The sequence below is a fragment of the Pelophylax lessonae genome (assembly GCF_965119305.1).
Source record: "Pelophylax lessonae genome assembly, chromosome: 1".
NCBI lineage: Eukaryota > Metazoa > Chordata > Amphibia > Anura > Ranidae > Pelophylax > Pelophylax lessonae.
Window position 1 is genome coordinate 589098062 of NC_138768.1, and position 17389 is coordinate 589115450.

Here is a 17389-nt window from a genome sequence, read left to right on the forward strand (position 1 = left end):
GTGATCCACATCCATTTTTCTGTGTGTGAGCTGCAGTGAACACAATCTTTTTGGGCTGCAGTGAACACAATCTTTTTGGGCTGCAGTGAACACAATCTTTTTGGGCTGCAGTGAACACAATCTTTTTGGGCTGCAGTGAACACAATCTTTTTGGGGTGCAGTGAACAAAATCTTTTTGGGGTGCAGTGAACACAATCCTTTTTGGTGTGCAGTGAACACAATCTTTGTGGGGTGCAGTGAACAAAATCCTTTGTGGGGTGCAGTGAACACAATCTTTTTGGGGTGCAGTGAACAAAATCCTTTTTGGGGTGCAGTGAACAACATCCTTTTTGGGGTGCAGTGAACACAATCTTTTTGGGGTGCAGTGAACAAAATCCTTTGTGGGGTGCAGTGAACACAATCTTTTTGGGGTGCAGTGAACACAATCTTTTTGGGGTGGAGTGAACAACATCCTTTTTGGGGTGCAGTGAACAAAATCCTTTTTGGGGTGCAGTGAACAAAATCATTTTTGGGGTGCAGTGAACACAATCTTTTTGGGGTGCAGTGAACACAATCTTTGTGGGGTGCAGTGAACACAATCTTTTTGGGGTGGAGTGAACAACATCCTTTTTGGGGTGCAGTGAACAACATCCTTTTTGGGGTGCAGTGAACACAATCTTTTTGGGCTGCAGTGAACACAATCTTTTTGGGCTGCAGTGAACACAATCTTTTTGGGGTGCAGTGAACAAAATCTTTTTGGGGTGCAGTGAACACAATCCTTTTTGGTGTGCAGTGAACACAATCTTTGTGGGGTGCAGTGAACAAAATCCTTTGTGGGGTGCAGTGAACACAATCTTTTTGGGGTGCAGTGAACAAAATCCTTTTTGGGGTGCAGTGAACAACATCCTTTTTGGGGTGCAGTGAACACAATCTTTTTGGGGTGCAGTGAACAAAATCCTTTGTGGGGTGCAGTGAACACAATCTTTTTGGGGTGCAGTGAACACAATCTTTTTGGGGTGGAGTGAACCACATCCTTTTTGGGGTGCAGTGAACAAAATCCTTTTTGGGGTGCAGTGAACAAAATCATTTTTGGGGTGCAGTGAACACAATCTTTTTGGGGTGCAGTGAACACAATCTTTGTGGGGTGCAGTGAACACAATCTTTTTGGGGTGGAGTGAACAACATCCTTTTTGGGGTGCAGTGAACAACATCCTTTTTGGGGTGCAGTGAACACAATCTTTTTGGGGTGCAGTGAACACAATCTTTGTGGGGTACAGTGAACAGAATCTTTGTGGGGTGCAGTGAACACAATCTTTGGGGGGTACAGTGAACACAATCTTTGTGAGGTGCAGTGAACACAATCTTTGTGGGGTGCAGTGAACACAATCATTGTGGGGTGCAGTGAACTCAATCTTTGTGGGGTACAGTGAACACAATCTCATACTGAAGGTTTGAGGGTGCTGCCTGTTCCATACTCCCCCTACTCCTCATCTAGCCTTTTAGGGGTACAAACAATAGTAATTGGGGCCTAGTGTGGTTGTGTACGTGTGATATACATACACTTTTTTGGGATCATATTTTCTATTCCGCTATTTAATCAAAAACCTTTGGGGATCAGTTAAATTGGGGGATAGTCTGTGTTGGTACGTGTGAGAGAGATCCACCTTTCCAAGTTGTTGGGGTTCATCTCATACTTCTGAAGGTTTGAGGGTGCTGCCTGTTCCATACTCCCCCTACTCCTAGCCTTTTAGGGGTACAAACAATAGTAATTGGGGCCTAGTGTGGTTGTGTACGTGTGATATACATACACTTTTTTGGGATCATATTTTCTATTCCGCTATTTAATCAAAAACCTTTGGGGATCAGTTAAATTGGGGGATAGTCTGTGTTGGTACGTGTGAGAGAGATCCACCTTTCCAAGTTGTTGAGGTTCATCTCATACTTCTGAAGGTTTGAGGGTGCTGCCTGTTCCATACTCCCCCTACTCCTAGCCTTTTAGGGGTACAAACAATAGTAATTGGGGCCTAGTGTGGTTGTGTACGTGTGATATACATACACTTTTTTGGGATCATATTTTCTATTCCGCTATTTAATCAAAAACCTCTGGGGATCAGTTAAATTGGGGGATAGTCTGTGTTGGTACGTGTGAGAGAGATCCACCTTTCCAAGTTGTTGGGGTTCATCTCATACTTCTGAAGGTTTGAGGGTGCTGCCTGTTCCATACTCCCCCTACTCCTAGCCTTTTAGGGGTACAAACAATAGTAATTGGGGCCTAGTGTGGTTGTGTACGTGTGATATACATACACTTTTTTGGGATCATATTTTCTATTCCGCTATTTAATCAAAAACCTTTGGGGATCAGTTAAATTGGGGGATAGTCTGTGTTGGTACGTGTGAGAGAGATCCACCTTTCCAAGTTGTTGGGGTTCATCTCATACTTCTGAAGGTTTGAGGGTGCTGCCTGTTCCATACTCCCCCTACTCCTAGCCTTTTAGGGGTACAAACAATAGTAATTGGGGCCTAGTGTGGTTGTGTACGTGTGATATACATACACTTTTTTTGGATCATATTTTCTATTCCGCTATTTAATCAAAAACCTTTGGGGATCAGTTAAATTGGGGGATAGTCTGTGTTGGTACGTGTGAGAGAGATCCACCTTTCCAAGTTGTTGGGGTTCATCTCATACTTCTGAAGGTTTGAGGGTGCTGCCTGTTCCATACTCCCCCTACTCCTAGCCTTTTAGGGGTACAAACAATAGTAATTGGGGCCTAGTGTGGTTGTGTACGTGTGATATACATACACTTTTTTGGGATCATATTTTCTATTCCGCTATTTAATCAAAAACCTTTGGGGATCAGTTAAATTGGGGGATAGTCTGTGTTGGTACGTGTGAGAGAGATCCACCTTTCCAAGTTGTTGGGGTTCATCTCATACTTCTGAAGGTTTGAGGGTGCTGCCTGTTCCATACCCCCCCTACTCCTCATCTAGCCTTTTAGGGGTACAAACAATAGTAATTGGGGCCTAGTGTGGTTGTGTACGTGTGATATACATACACTTTTTTTGGATCATATTTTCTATTCCGCTATTTAATCAAAAACCTTTGGGGATCAGTTAAATTGGGGGATAGTCTGTGTCGGTACGTGTGAGAGAGATCCACCTTTCCAAGTTGTTGGGGTTCATCTCATACTTCTGAAGGTTTGAGGGTGCTGCCTGTTCCATACCCCCCCTACTCCTCATCTAGCCTTTTAGGGGTACAAACAATAGTAATTGGGGCCTAGTGTGGTTGTGTACGTGCGAGATACATACACTTTTTTTGATCATATTTCCTATTCCGCTATTCAATAAAAACCTTTGAGGATCAATTGAATTGCGGGATAGTCTGTGTCGGTACGTGTGAGAGAGATCCACCTTTCCAAGTTGTTGGGGTTCATCTCATACTTCTGAAGGTTTGAGGGTGCTGCCTGTTCCATACTCCCCCTACTCCTCATCTAGCCTTTTAGGGGTACAAACAATAGTAATTGGGGCCCAGTGTGGTTGTGTACGTGTGATATACATACACTTTTTTTGGATCATATTTTCTATTCCGCTATTTAATTTAACTGGGCCTCCATGCGAGACCTGTGTGCCTTGTTGCGCTGTTTTGAGTACTCCACCAACATGGCCAGTGGCAATGACGCCGTTCTCAGCTTAACTATCCCACTTCCATGCCTCCTTGAAAAAACAATTCGGGCGATGATGGAAGAGGATGTGGCACAGGATGAGGAGGAGGAGGAGGATGAAGAGGTAACATTTCCAAGGCTTTCAGGGCAGTCATTCGCAAGGGGCTCCGAGGGTGGGTTCCTGCACACGCAAACGCCAGGGACGCAATTGTCCAGCAGGGGCACAGTTCTGGAGGATGAGGAGGATGAGGAGGAGGAGGAGCTGGAGGAGGAGATGGAACCATGTTCACAGCAGGGTGGCACCCAGGCCAGCTCATGGCCATCACTGGTGCGTGGCTGGGGGGATACAGAGGACACGGACGATACACCTCCCACAGAGGACAGCCTTTCGTTGCCTCTGGGCAGCCTGGCACACATGAGCGATTACATGCTGCAGTGTCTCCACAACGACCGCCGAGTTGCCCACATTCTAACTTGTGCTGATTACTGGGTGGCCACGCTGCTGGATCCCCGTTACAAGGACAACGTACCGTCCTTAATTCACTCACTGGAGCGCGATCGCAAGATGCGCGAGTACAAGCGCACGCTGGTAGACGCCATGCTGCTGGCATTCCCATCTGACAGCGGGGCCACAGTGGAAGCACAAGGCAGAGGAGGAGGAGGAGGAGGTCGCCAACGCAACCAGGGCACCGCCAGCACCTCAGAAGGCAGGGTTAGCATGGCCGAAATGTGGAAAAGCTTTGTCAGCACGCCACAACAAACAGCAGCACCAGCAGCTCAGATGGAACGTCTTAGCAGGAGGCAGCATTTTACCAACATGGTGGAGCAGTATGTGTGCACACGCCTACATGTAGTGAATGACGGGTCTGCCCCCTTCAACTTCTGGGTCTCCAAATTGGGCACATGGCTTGAGCTTGCCCTTTACGCCTTGGAGGTGCTGGCGTGCCCTGCAGCCAGTGTATTATCTGAACGGGTATTTAGCACGGCTGGGGGCGTTATAACAGACAAGCGCAGCCGCCTGTCCAGAGACAATGTGGACAAGCTCACGTTCATTAAAATGAACCAGGCATGGATCCCACGGGACTTTTCCGTACCTTATGCAGAATAGCAATGGATACCGACCTTACCCACCCATTGTTCCATTTTTGCTCTTTCTCACTCTTTTGGGGTGTACCCTCATTTAAAATTTTTGAAAAGAAGCAGTGTTGGCTACCTCGTCCTCCTCCTCAGGGCCAGATTAATGTAGGGGCTATTGGAGCTGCAGCTCCAGGCCCCTACCTTTTATATAGGCCCCGGGTTGGCCATATTCACTGTTACCGCTCTTCTGTCACTTGTAAACACAGAAGTCTGGCTTCTATGCTCGCTTCCCCAGGCAGCACCCTCAGAACCTCCCCACACAGCGTGAAGGCCGGACAAGGAGGGACAGTTGGCGATGCATGGATGTGTTTATGGGCTTCAGAGACAGCATCCCATGTTGAATTAGGCATGCATGGCTGCACCCTTCCTCCTCTGGGTGCATGGCAAGGCACGGCCCTTAAGGCCCTTCAAAATCCTCAGCACCAAGCCCATGATGCTGTTAATCCGGCCCTGGTCCTCCTCCACCGCCGCTTCCACCTACACCGCCCATAGGTGTGCGCAGCCTATTGCATTAAGGTGTGCACCCCAAAGTTGAAATACACATGCATGTGTTTGCCAGCAGGGAGAGTAATGTATCGGGGCCATGTACCTGTAGGCAAGGAGAAATAGAGCAGAGCAGGTCCCAGGGAGATCTTTCCCATCTCCTCACTGGCAATGCTATGTGCCCTAGGTGATTAGGGTGTGCCCAGGCACACCCAGCACACCCTGTGCGCACGCCTATGTCACCGCTAGGCTTGTGACGGTATCAGATTTTCATGCTGCGATTAATTGATTAAGGTTTTGCCACGGTATACGGTATTATCACGGTATTCTATTATTAAATTTAAATTATTAAATTTCCACCTCACTTCAATTTCATTGCTGAATTTAGGGGCTTTGGTTCACTTATGCACATTATTATATAGTCAGTCAGTACAGACTCTGTGAACCAGGCCTAAAATAGGTCATCAAGCAGTGTCTGGCCTAACTGGTGATAACTGGTTCTGGCGCTCGGCTCCGATCCGATGGCCTGGTCATTAAGAGGGCAAATCCTTGTGGTCAAGAAGTGGTTAAACCTGAAGGAGGTGTTGTTTATAAATTACTTTACTATTGCTTTAGGCCTGGTTCACATGTATGCGGGTTGGTGGTTCACATTTGCACAGGCATAGCAGCCCATTGATTTGAATGGGCTGCTATGCCCTCATTTTCCGCAGAAAAAAGGTGCATGCAGCATTTTTTTAAAATTCAGTGGCCTTGAAATCCATCCTGCTTTTGCACCATGCGACTAACCTGCAGTTCCTGCTCTGGCAAGCTTTCTGCATTTTTTGTATACGTGGGCACGGCATTTAAAAATAAACAGTTTGCGTGTGCAGCAACGGCAGGTAAGTCGCATGGTGCAAAAGAAGGATGGATTTCATGGCCACTGCATTTTTTTAAATTCTGCATGCACCTTTTTTCAGCTGAAAACGCAGGCATAGCAGCTCAAGCCCATTCACATCAATGGGCTGCTATGCCTGTGCAAATGTGGGCCCCCAACCCGCATACATGTGAACCAGGCCTAAAGCAATAGTAAAGTCATTAATTGGTTAAACCTGCAGGAGGACCGGTGTTTTTATCTATTAATGACTTTACTATTGCTTTAGGCCTGGTTCACATGTATGCGGGTTGGGGGCCCACATTTGCACAGGCATAGCAGCCCATTGATGTGAATGGGCTTGAGCTGCTATGCCTGCGTTTTCAGCTGAAAAAAGGTGCATGCAGAATTTAAAAAAATGCAGTGGCCATGAAATCCATCCTTCTTTTGCACCATGCGACTTACCTGCCGTTGCTGCACACGCAAACTGTTTATTTTTAAATGCCGTGCCCACGTATACAAAAAATGCAGAAAGCTTGCCAGAGCAGGAACTGCAGGTTAGTCGCATGGTGCAAAAGCAGGATGGATTTCAAGGCCACTGAATTTAAAAAAAATGCTGCATGCACCTTTTTTCTGCGGAAAATGAGGGCATAGCAGCCCGTTCAAATCAATGGGCTGCTATGCCTGTGCAAATGTGGGCCGCCAACCCGCATACATGTGAACCGCCAACCCGCATACATGTGAACCACCAACCCGCATACATGTGAACCAGGCCTAAAGCAATAGTAAAGTCATTAATAGATAAAAACACCGGTCCTCCTGCAGGTTTAACCACTTCTGGATCGCAAGGATTTGCCCCTTTAAAGACCAGGCCATCGGATCAGAGCGCCAGGACCAGTCATCACCAGGTAGGCCAGACACTGCTTGATGGCTATATAATAATGTAATGTGGGCTGCTAGGCGTGTGTGTGTGTATATATATATTTATTAGAGCTGCACGATTCTGGCCAAAATGAGAATCACGATTTTTTAGCTTGGAATAAAGATCACGATTCTCTCACGATTCTCTGTGTAACAAAAAAAAAAAAAATTGGGATAACTTTACTGTTACGTTTTTTTTTTTTTTTTTATTCATTAAAGTCTAATCATTGCGTTTGAAAGACTGCTGCGCAAATACAGTGTGACATAAAATATTACAACAATCGCCATTTTATTCTGTAGGGTCTCTGCTAAAAAAATATATAAAATGTTTGGGGGTTCTAAGTACTTTTCTAGCAAAAAAAAAACTGATTTTAACTTGCAAGCTGCAAGTGTCAGAAAAAGATCCAGTCTTTAAGAGGTTAAACTTCCTTTCTCCCTGGCAGAGGGAAGGAAAAGATACAAATGTAATCATTTTTGTTTATAGTTAGGAGACTTAATGCTGAAAGGTGTTAGCTGAGTGAGTGAATGAGTCATCCAGCTCACTGAAATGTATCAATTCACAAGTCAGGCAGACTTGACAGAGAAACTCGGTATTTTAAAAATGCCACAATAACAATACCGTGGCTATGCAATACCGCGATATATCGAATTACCGAAAACCGGCATATGTCTAGTCACCGCCACATCCACCACCACCTCAACATCCCTCCTACTCCATATGGGCCTCGTCCTTCAGAGATGAAGAAGAACATTGTTTTATTTTTCTGTTTTTTTTTGTTGTTTTAAGTTATTTCCCTATCCACATTTGTTTGCAGAGCACTTGCCATGCTCTTAATTACGTTTTGCTGCCATTTGCAGCACTCTAGCCCTTTCCTTTGGTGTTTTAGAGCCATTTTAGTGCCTTAAAGTTCGGGTCCCCATTGACTTCAATGGGGTTCGGTGTCCGGGAAAAGTTCGGTAAAAGTCCGGGACACGGACCCGGACTTTTTTTTAAAGTTCGGCCGAACCCGTCGAACACGGACATCTAGGTGTTCGCTCAACCCTAATTACCAGTACTACCACAGAACAGGTTCAAGTGATTCTACTCTAACCTGTTCATTGTACAAAATCCGAACTGAGATATCTGTCCTTTTCTAGACCTAAAATTTTAACAAATTCCTTTACGTTTCCTTCAAGTTTCCTGTGAAATTTTCAGTATCAGTAATTGCCTCTCAGGGAAAACGGGAACACATGAGATCTGTGGACATCTAAGATGCTTACCTTTATGCTACCCATCTCATCAGCGATTTCTATGCTTTGTAGTGGGAGACGACCACTTCCAGTTTGTCCAGCTGCCTTTCGACTTGTCTTCTTCTCCCAGGGTGTTCACAAAGATCTTAGCACCCTTGCTTGCCTTTTCAGAGCTCACGGCATCCAGGTTAAAGGCGCTCTAGATGACCTTCTTCTGAAGAATTAATCTCCCTTACAACTTTCAGCAAATGTCCTTTGACTGAGTGATTGACTTAAAGAAAATATGCTATGCAGCCCTCCCTGCTCTTAGAATACTTGGGTGTGATCCTAGATAGATCCCAGGCAAAGGTCTGTCTTCCAGAAAAAAAGTTCTCTCTCTAAGAGCTCAAGTTTGACAGCTGAGATCCAAAATAAGTTCCGCAGTGAGATTTGCCATGAGAGTTATGGGCCCAATGGTGGCCTCCTTTGAGGCACTACCTTTTGCCCAATTTAATTTTAGAACTTTCTAACTAAACATTCTATCAGCAAGGAAAAAGCAGGCTTTCTCCCTGGATCTTGCCATGCATCTATCCTCCCACATACGTCCTTGTCCTGGTGAATCACCACTTCATTTTTAACATTGGGAAAGTCCCTTCACTTATACTTCTGAATATGCCACCCTCATGGCGCCATCCCCTTCCTAACTTGGAGTACCTGCTCTAAGCTTCAAAGTCCTATTGAGGTTTCTGCTCATGTCTATGATTATGTTGCTTGAGTCGCCTGATTAAGTTTATGTTTTTTATGTTTTTAATCTTTTTCTTTGCTACAGCAGCCGTGGTCCCCCCCTCTTCCTCTTCCCCTCCCCCCCTTCCCTCCCTCTTTTTCCTCTCCTCTTCTCTTTTTTCTTTCTCATTCATGCTTCCTTCCAACTCACCTTTTCTTTTCTTTACGCTTTTGCCTTCTCTCCATAACATGTTGACTGTACCGCCTATAACTGTAGTGCATTTGAATCACCTCACTGATCGGTGACTATACTTGCGCCAATGTGGAATTGTGACGAGTATCATCTCTTATCTTATAAGGCCACGTTCTACAACCTATGATTTTCCTTACAGTTTTCTTAACATTAAGGTTGGCCCCACATTTGTCTTGTTTGGTTTGCTTAAGTTTCTCTGTACACATTGGACCTTATTCTTGTCATATGTTTATTGTTTCTGCCGGATCTTTTCAATAAAAATGTATTAAACCCAAAATAACATTGGGAAAGTCCTTCCTTTTCTACAGTTACATTTTCTGACAAAAGTAAGTCTGTCAGGCTGGGGAGGAGTCTTTCATTCATGTACAGTTCTGGGAACACGATGAGAAGAGTCCAAACTTCCCATCAATGTCTTGGAGCTCAGAGCTGTCAGGTCTCTAGCACATGGGTCTGCTTCTAAAAGGACACCCTATTCAGGTGCAGTCAGACAATGCCACCACGGTGGCATAGATCAATCATCCAGATGTGTTCAATCTGATATGCCACACATGGAGGACATCCTAGCCTCCAGATACAACAACAAACTCCCCCTATTTGTATTAAAAACCAGGGATTTTCTAAATCTGACTGTCACTTCAGTTATCCCTGGTCTCAATTCAGACTAATTTGTGCCATCCCTCCACTGAACATTCAACTTGTCTACACCACAAAATAGATCAAGAGAGGAAGATAGTGTTTGTTCTAGCACCGACTTGGCCCAGTAGACCCTGGTACACAGTCATACTCCGACATCTTGCAGATGACCCCTAGCCTCTTCCCAAAGGGGAATATGTTATCTCAAGTCCCTCTATTGCATACTGCCTCACATTCTCTGGCTTTAAATGCATGGCTGTTGAAACTCAGGTCTTACAGGATAGAGGGGTTTCTGAGTCTGAAATTCCTAGCTTGCTAAGGGCAAGAAAAGGTAATTCTTGGAAAATGTTTTGTTGTACCTGGAAATGTTGTTTCACTCGTTGTATGTGCAGTCAATTTAATCCCACAGATTACATTGCCCCCCATTCTGGCCTTCCAACAAACAGATCTTAATCAGATTCTAGCTCTCAGTACCCTGAAAGGACAGATTTTGGCCTTATCCATCCCTTTTCAAAGACCTTTGCCTTTAAATTCTCTTGTGAAAAAGACTTTGTTCAAGGTGTTTCTTGTATCAGACCCCCTTTACAGCACCCAGTACTTCCCTTGCACTTTAATTTGATTCTCTTTGCCTTGCCTATCAGGGATATCCCCATAGAGATTCTTTCTGAATTGGCAGCCCTTTACTATAAAGAGATTTTCCTATTTTACAACAACGAGGTTGTGTTATGCCCAAGACCATCTTTTCTTCGAAAGGTACTTTCAGCATTCCATCTCAATGAGGACATTGTTTTGCCAGCCTTGTGCCCTGCTCCCAAACATCCAAAGGAAGGCTCTCTACATTGCCTGAATGTAGTCAGAGCCATTAGAGTACATTACAAAACTACTGCTCCCCTTAGACAAACAGACTCCCTGTTTGTCCTCTCCGCAGGACCACACATAGAGCAGCCTGCTTCAAAATTCACCATTACACCAAAGATAAAGGATTTGATTAAAAGAGCCTATGTTACATGTCCACTCCACCAAAATTTGTTTGAGGATCCTGGGCCTTGGTCTTCTGGTTATATTTTTTCAAAGTTTTACCTGGAGGATGTCAAATTTGATGCGGGTGCTGCTTTCAGCTGCAAGGTTCTTGTAGCGGCACTCTGAACCTGGGGTCTTAGTCCTGTTGTTTATTGGGCCTATTGACACAGTTCTGTTTGCCTAATTGCCTAATTGTTACCCATCCTTGTATTCATTGCTTGGGGACATCTTATATTGTATGAATGAGTTGGCTGTGTCCTGTATTGTACAAATAATATCAATGGAATTTTGACTGGTTTTATAATATTAATTATTTGTTTTTCTTCATTTATGTTTTCTTTTCTTTGATAGGTGGAATCAATTGATACACAGAATTTCAGAAGGTAAGATTTATTTTCATTGATAACACTGCATATATTTAAATGGTAAACCTGTTTGGGCTTTTTTTACTTGTTTCAGTTAAGCCTTATATCTTTTATTAAAGAATGCCATATGTGGCGCTAGTTTAACGCCAGCTCACACTTATGCTGCATTGCACATAATGGGGTACATTTATCAAGGAATTTTAGCGACGTGATTAGTAACAAATCAGCTGTGCCCTGTTCACCAAAGTCTCTGCAATAGCTTTGCAGTCCCAGGTATCTCTTCTGGGAAGCTCAGTGTGGCAGTTTACAAAGTTCAGAGACAAATTTATTATTGAAGTTGAAAGATTTTCACTCTAAACAATTGCATAACTAAGAAGTAACCAGTGGTGTATCCTCCATGCAGCATGTGCAAGGCATACAGGGCCACTCTGCTCTCTCACACTGCACAACATGATGTGTGAAGAGCAATAATGCCATTCTGAGTGACAGCACAGACTTCCATCCCCTGTCAAATGTCCCCTTTTTTGCTCCTAATGTGTTGCTATTGCAGCCTGCATTAGCCCTGTGCTCTGCTGGCACTAGTAGTCAGCTCTGTAAGCTGTGTCTTTTTCCCCACAAAATATGCAGACACCCTTTCCCCCATTACCAGGTATCCTCCTCCAAGACACAGGGTATTTTCCTCCCCTTGACTATTGGGGCCAGACATTTTTGCTACCCCCTGATCATCAATGCCAGCCATTTGTTGTCCAAGGACAGTGACCATATTTTCCTCCTTTCTATCAGCAATATACTGGGCACTATGACACATGCTGTTGCACTCTACATTGTGATTTTTTAACTTTTCAAATTAGTTTTTTTTTTTTTTTTTAGATAACAAAGAATAGTACATGTCAGGGATACCACATGCAGGCATCCAGCAAGGGTGATCAGATCAGTTGGCTGCACCAAGGAATCAGGACCCAGATGGATAAAGATGTAAATAAGTTTAATGGAGCAAACAATAGCAGGACAGGACAGGGACAGGAGACAAGGAAAGCAGGGAGAGAGGTACAGGAAGCAGGGTGCAGGGAACAGGACTCAGGATCAGAATACAGGTTTCAGAATACAGGTTTCAGGATCAGGCTCAGACAGGGACACGGCTAGCAGAGAAAATACTGAAGCCCTGAGCCTCAGTGAAGGGCGGGCTTATATTCCCTCAGCAGTCCTCCTCAGGTGCAGCTTAATTAAAAGAACAGTCCAGCTGCTGGGAGACACCCGCTGGTGGGCCCTGGAACTGCGCCCCTCAGTTCCAGGAACAACAGTGCCACCAGCAGGTGACCCACGTAATGACACTGATCCTGACAGTACAGTATACATTCGATCTCGTATATACTGATTATGGATAACATGTCCACAGTGTTGTTATATAAGAAACAAAATCTGACTCCACAGAGTACAAAAGAAAGAACAAAACCCAAAAGGGAGGGGACACAAAGTTTGTATAACATGGCTGTGAAAAAGGTACTAGACAGACATATAAACCACTGTGATGTCAAAAAACAAGAAAAAAATAAAAAAATAAAAACAAAAAGAGGAAAGGAGAGTTCTGGTAACTGCACTCGCCTTTTGTAGGTAGATATAAATCCCCAGCCGGAGGCTCATTTGAGATACTGTAGGACTTTGCCACTGAGAGAGACTGGAATAATTCTGTGGGTTAAGGTAATAAGTGATTATACACATGTCTCGGGGATGGCAAGCCACCGGTCCCAGATCTTATTATACTTATTCGGGCACCCACTGTGTTTATAAATTAGCTTTTTATAGGGTAGAACATCATTCATTTCCTGGCACAATGCTTGTATAGTAGGAGGTGATGCCTGCATCCACTGGCGTGCACTAAGCTTCCTGGCAATAGATAAGACTTTGTAAAGGAAAGTTTTTTCAAACTTCTCCTCCTCCGGAACAGGTAGGAGGCCTAGCAGGCAGGGTTTAGGGTCAACTGTAAGGGGAAAGCCATTTTATCATGAAAAAATTGGACTATTTGTGACCAATAAGCACATATGGCTGAACAAGAATGTACCTTGGGAGTCTACACATTTAGGACAGTTAGAGATTGGGAGGGACGGTATCTAGCCAAACGAATTGGGGTTAAGTACGTGTGGTGCAATATATAGAGTTGGGTAGGACAGTCTGAGACCTGAGGGGAAACCATCTTGTGACCCTCCAAGATCTCAGCCCAGTCCTCATCTTCCATTTCTCCTACATACCTTGGCCATCTGGTTTTAAGTTGAAAGGCCAATATCATCGCGGGAGGGGTAAGGAGGTCATTATAAAAGTAGAGATCGACTTTTTTGGGTCTGAGCCCTGAATTGTATCCACAATTGGAAAGGAAGGGAGCTGGGGAAAAGAGTCAGAAAATTGTACTTGTAGGGAAAACCATAATTGCAAGTATCCAAAAAGCATAAAATTAGGGAGGGAGAATTTGATTTTAACCTCTTTAGGTTTTTAAGTTTTTAGTCCTGTTTCTGATTTAACATGGTGTAACTACATACCTATACATTGTGTTTTACTTAACAAAATGCTTACTGATGTACTTAACATACTCATGGCCAAAATGTTTCTTATCTCAACAATTGCTAGTTGCTAAGTAGTTTTTGACTATTTTATAAAATTTTGTCTTTAAGGTTGGAGCAGACAAAAGTGGTAGCTTTCTATCTATATTCTGTTTTATTTTTTGGCACAATCCTTTGGGTTTATGTGTGCCTTTGAAACTTTCACTTGTGGTACAGTAGATGTGTATTTTGTGGGTACACAGAATGAAATTGGCTGTTTACTACGTGATTGGCTGTGTCAATCACAGCCGATCACATGAGTGGCTCCAGCATGAGCCGCTCATTCTCTCCTCAATACGCGCCCCCCCCCCCCCGGGGGGTGCGCAGGGCGGCGATCGGGGACGAGGCTCATCCCTTGGACAGAGCCCATCCCCGATCTAGGTAAAGAGCCAATGAAATTGGCTTTTTACCATGTGACTGGCTGTCAATCACAGCCGGTCACAGAATGTCAACAGAGAACACGGTAACTAGCTGTCACCGTGCTCTCCTCCTCACACACTGATCCTGTGTGAGGAGAAGATTGTGGTAACAGCTAGTTACCCATTACAGTGCACCCCAAAACACACTGATTGCCCCCCCCAATAAAGAGGACCTGTCACTAGCCCATTAAATTACCTATCACTACCCCATCAAAGTACCCGTCACCAGCCCATCAGAGTACCCGAGTACCTGTCACCAGCCCATCAGGTACTGTGATGACAGGTACTCGGGTACTCTGATGGGCTGGTGACAGATACTCGAGTACTCTGATGGGCTGGTGACAGATACTTGGGTACTCTGATGACAGGTACTTGGGTACTCTGATGACAGGTACTCGGGTACTCTGATGACAGGTACTTGGGTACCTGTCATCGGAGTACGTGTCATCGGAGTACCCATCATCAGAGTACCCGAGTACCTGTCACCGGAGTACCCAAGTACTTGTCATCAAAGTACCCAAGTACCTGTCACCAGCCCATCAGGTACTCTGATGACAGGTACTCGGGTACTCTGATGGGCTTGTGACAGGTACTCGGGTACTCTGATGGGCTTGTGACAGGTACTCGGGTACTCTGATGACAGGTACTCGGGTACTCTGATGACAAGTACTCGGGTACTCTAATGGGTTGGTGACAGGTACTCGGGGTGCTCTAATAGGCTGGAGACAGGTACTCGGGTACTTTAATGACAGGTATTGGGGTAATCTGATGACAGGTACTTTGAGTACCTGTCATTGGAGTACCCGAGTACCTGTCATCAGAGTACCCAAGTACCTGTCATCAGAGTAACCAAGTACCTGTCTCCATCCCAGAGTGCCCGAGTACCTATCTGCACCCCATCAGATTACCCGAGTACCTGTCTCTAGCCCATCAGAATACCCAAGTACCTCTCTGAAGCTTATCAGAGTACCCGAGTACCTTTCTGAAGCTGATCAGTGTACCTGAGTACCTATCTGCAGCCCATGCCTCCTAGATTATGTGTTAGGGTGTTTGCTTTCCAAAATGGGGTCATTTTGTGGGGGTTTCCATTGTCCTGGGGTTCCAGGGCCTTCAAAAGTGTGATTGGTTGTAATGAAATTATATGTGTAATTTATGCTCCTAGAACAACTGACGGTGCTCCTTGGATGTTGGGCCTCTGTATGTGGCTATGCTGTGATAAAGTCCCACATATGATGTATTGCCATACTCAGGAGGAGTAGCAGAATGTATTTTGGGGTGTCATTTTTGCTATATACATGCTATGTGTTAGAAATATCCTATAAATTGACAACTTTGTGTAAAAAAAAATGCGTTTTCATTTTCTTTCCACATTTTCCAAAAACTTGTGGAAAAAAATGACATGTTCAAAAGACTCATTATGCCTCATAGAATAAACATTGGGGTGTTTGCTTTCCAAAATGTGGGTAATTGCATTGTCCTGGTGTTCCAGGGCCTTCAAAAGTGCTCCCTGCATGTTGGGCCTCATGTTGTGGTCAGGCTGTGTAAAAGTCTCACACATGTGGTATCGCCATACTCAGGAGGAGTAGCAGAATGTATTTTGGGGTGTAATTGCAAGTATACATATACTGTGTGTGAGAAATAACTTGTAATTATGACAATTTTGTGTAAAAAAAAAAAATGATTTCTTCATTTTCCCAAGAATTGTGGGAAAACTTTACAACTTCAAAAAACTCACCATGCCTCTTACTAAATACCCTATAATGTCTACTTTTAAAAAGGGGTAATTTGGGGGGTATTTGTACTGTCCTGACATTTCAGTACCTCAAGAAATTAAATAGGCCGTCGGTACATCAGGTGTGATCAATTTTCAATGATTGGCACCATAGCTTGTAGACTCTATAACTTTCACACAGACTAAATAATAACCACTAATTTGGGTTATTTTTACCAAAGATATATAGAAGTATAAATTTTTTCCCAAATTTATGAAAAAAAATTACTTATTTGCAAAATTTTATAATAGAAACTAAAACAAAATGTGTTTTTTTCAAAATTTTCGCTCTTTTTTCACCAAAAAAAAAAACCCCAGTGGTGATTAAATACTACCAAAAGAAAGCTCTATTTGTGTAAAAAAAATTATAAAAAATTTGATTGGGTACAGCGTTGCATGACTGAGTAATTATCATTCAAATTGTGAGAGCGCCGAAAGCTGAAAATTGGTCTGGGCAGGAAGGGGGTTCAACTGCTCTGTATGGAAGTGGTTAAAGTGCAATATTAGTATAAATGTACATTAGAGTGCAATGTCAGTGGTGTCCATTTGAAGTGCAAATTTCAGTATCCTCTTGCATATACTGTGCTCAAAACTGCAAAAGTGCTCCATGTTAACCACCACACTTGAGAACTCACTAGACAGATATGACCCCCCCACATAGAAGTAGATCTGTGTGTGCTTTTTTCCCCAAGGTTTTAAACTTCCAGGACTATAAAATACCAGACAAAAAATAAATTGAAATGGTCCCCTGTGCTCAAAAGAGAAAGCGGACCACCTGTTTGGGATATCCACACTTGAATTCCCAATTTAAGGTGGATTGCTGCTACTTAAAGTAAAATGAATAATATTGCAACACCAACTAATCTTAGTAGAGAAAGTGGCATCGGTAGCGCAATCACATTATGGTCATATAAACATATAATATAACTATAAAATAGTTAATGTAAAATACAATGGCCCATAAGCAATGGATGGTTGCGGGAGTCATCCAGCCTAATGTGATTGATATACTTGATTTGACGGGCTTGAATTAAGCATGTGTTTTGAGTGCACACTTTGTAAATTCTAAATAAAGACTGATCTTAATTATACATGGTATCACACTAGTGGGGTTGTCATTCTATTTGCATATGCCCATGAAAATAATGGTGTGGTACTGAGGATAAGGAGGACGATGTAATTTGAATGCAGAGAATTTGTCTGATCCGGAATAAAGAGCCATTGTAATAAGCGAGCAAGCCCTGTCCATGAGAGTGGGGGGGGGGGGGGGCAGATATCTCTGGTGAGTTTCCAATTCCCTTGGGGTGACCAGTGGAGGCTTACAAGGTGTTCCCGTTCTAAAGAAGGGCACAAGAGTGGGACTTTTGGACTTTTTC

The 17389-nt window shown here is 43.8% G+C and overlaps 1 protein-coding gene across 1 annotated transcript in view; it reads left to right on the forward strand.

Annotated features, from left to right (window-relative positions):
• Window positions 1-11209: 11209 nt before the first annotated feature.
• BMPR1B (bone morphogenetic protein receptor type 1B) overlaps window positions 11210-17389 on the forward strand; it is a 690971-nt gene continuing 684791 nt past the window's right edge. Inside the window, exon 1 of the mRNA XM_082243647.1 lies at window positions 11210-11250. The gene's annotated coding sequence lies outside the window, so the exon portion shown is untranslated. The remainder of the gene's footprint in view (window positions 11251-17389) is intronic.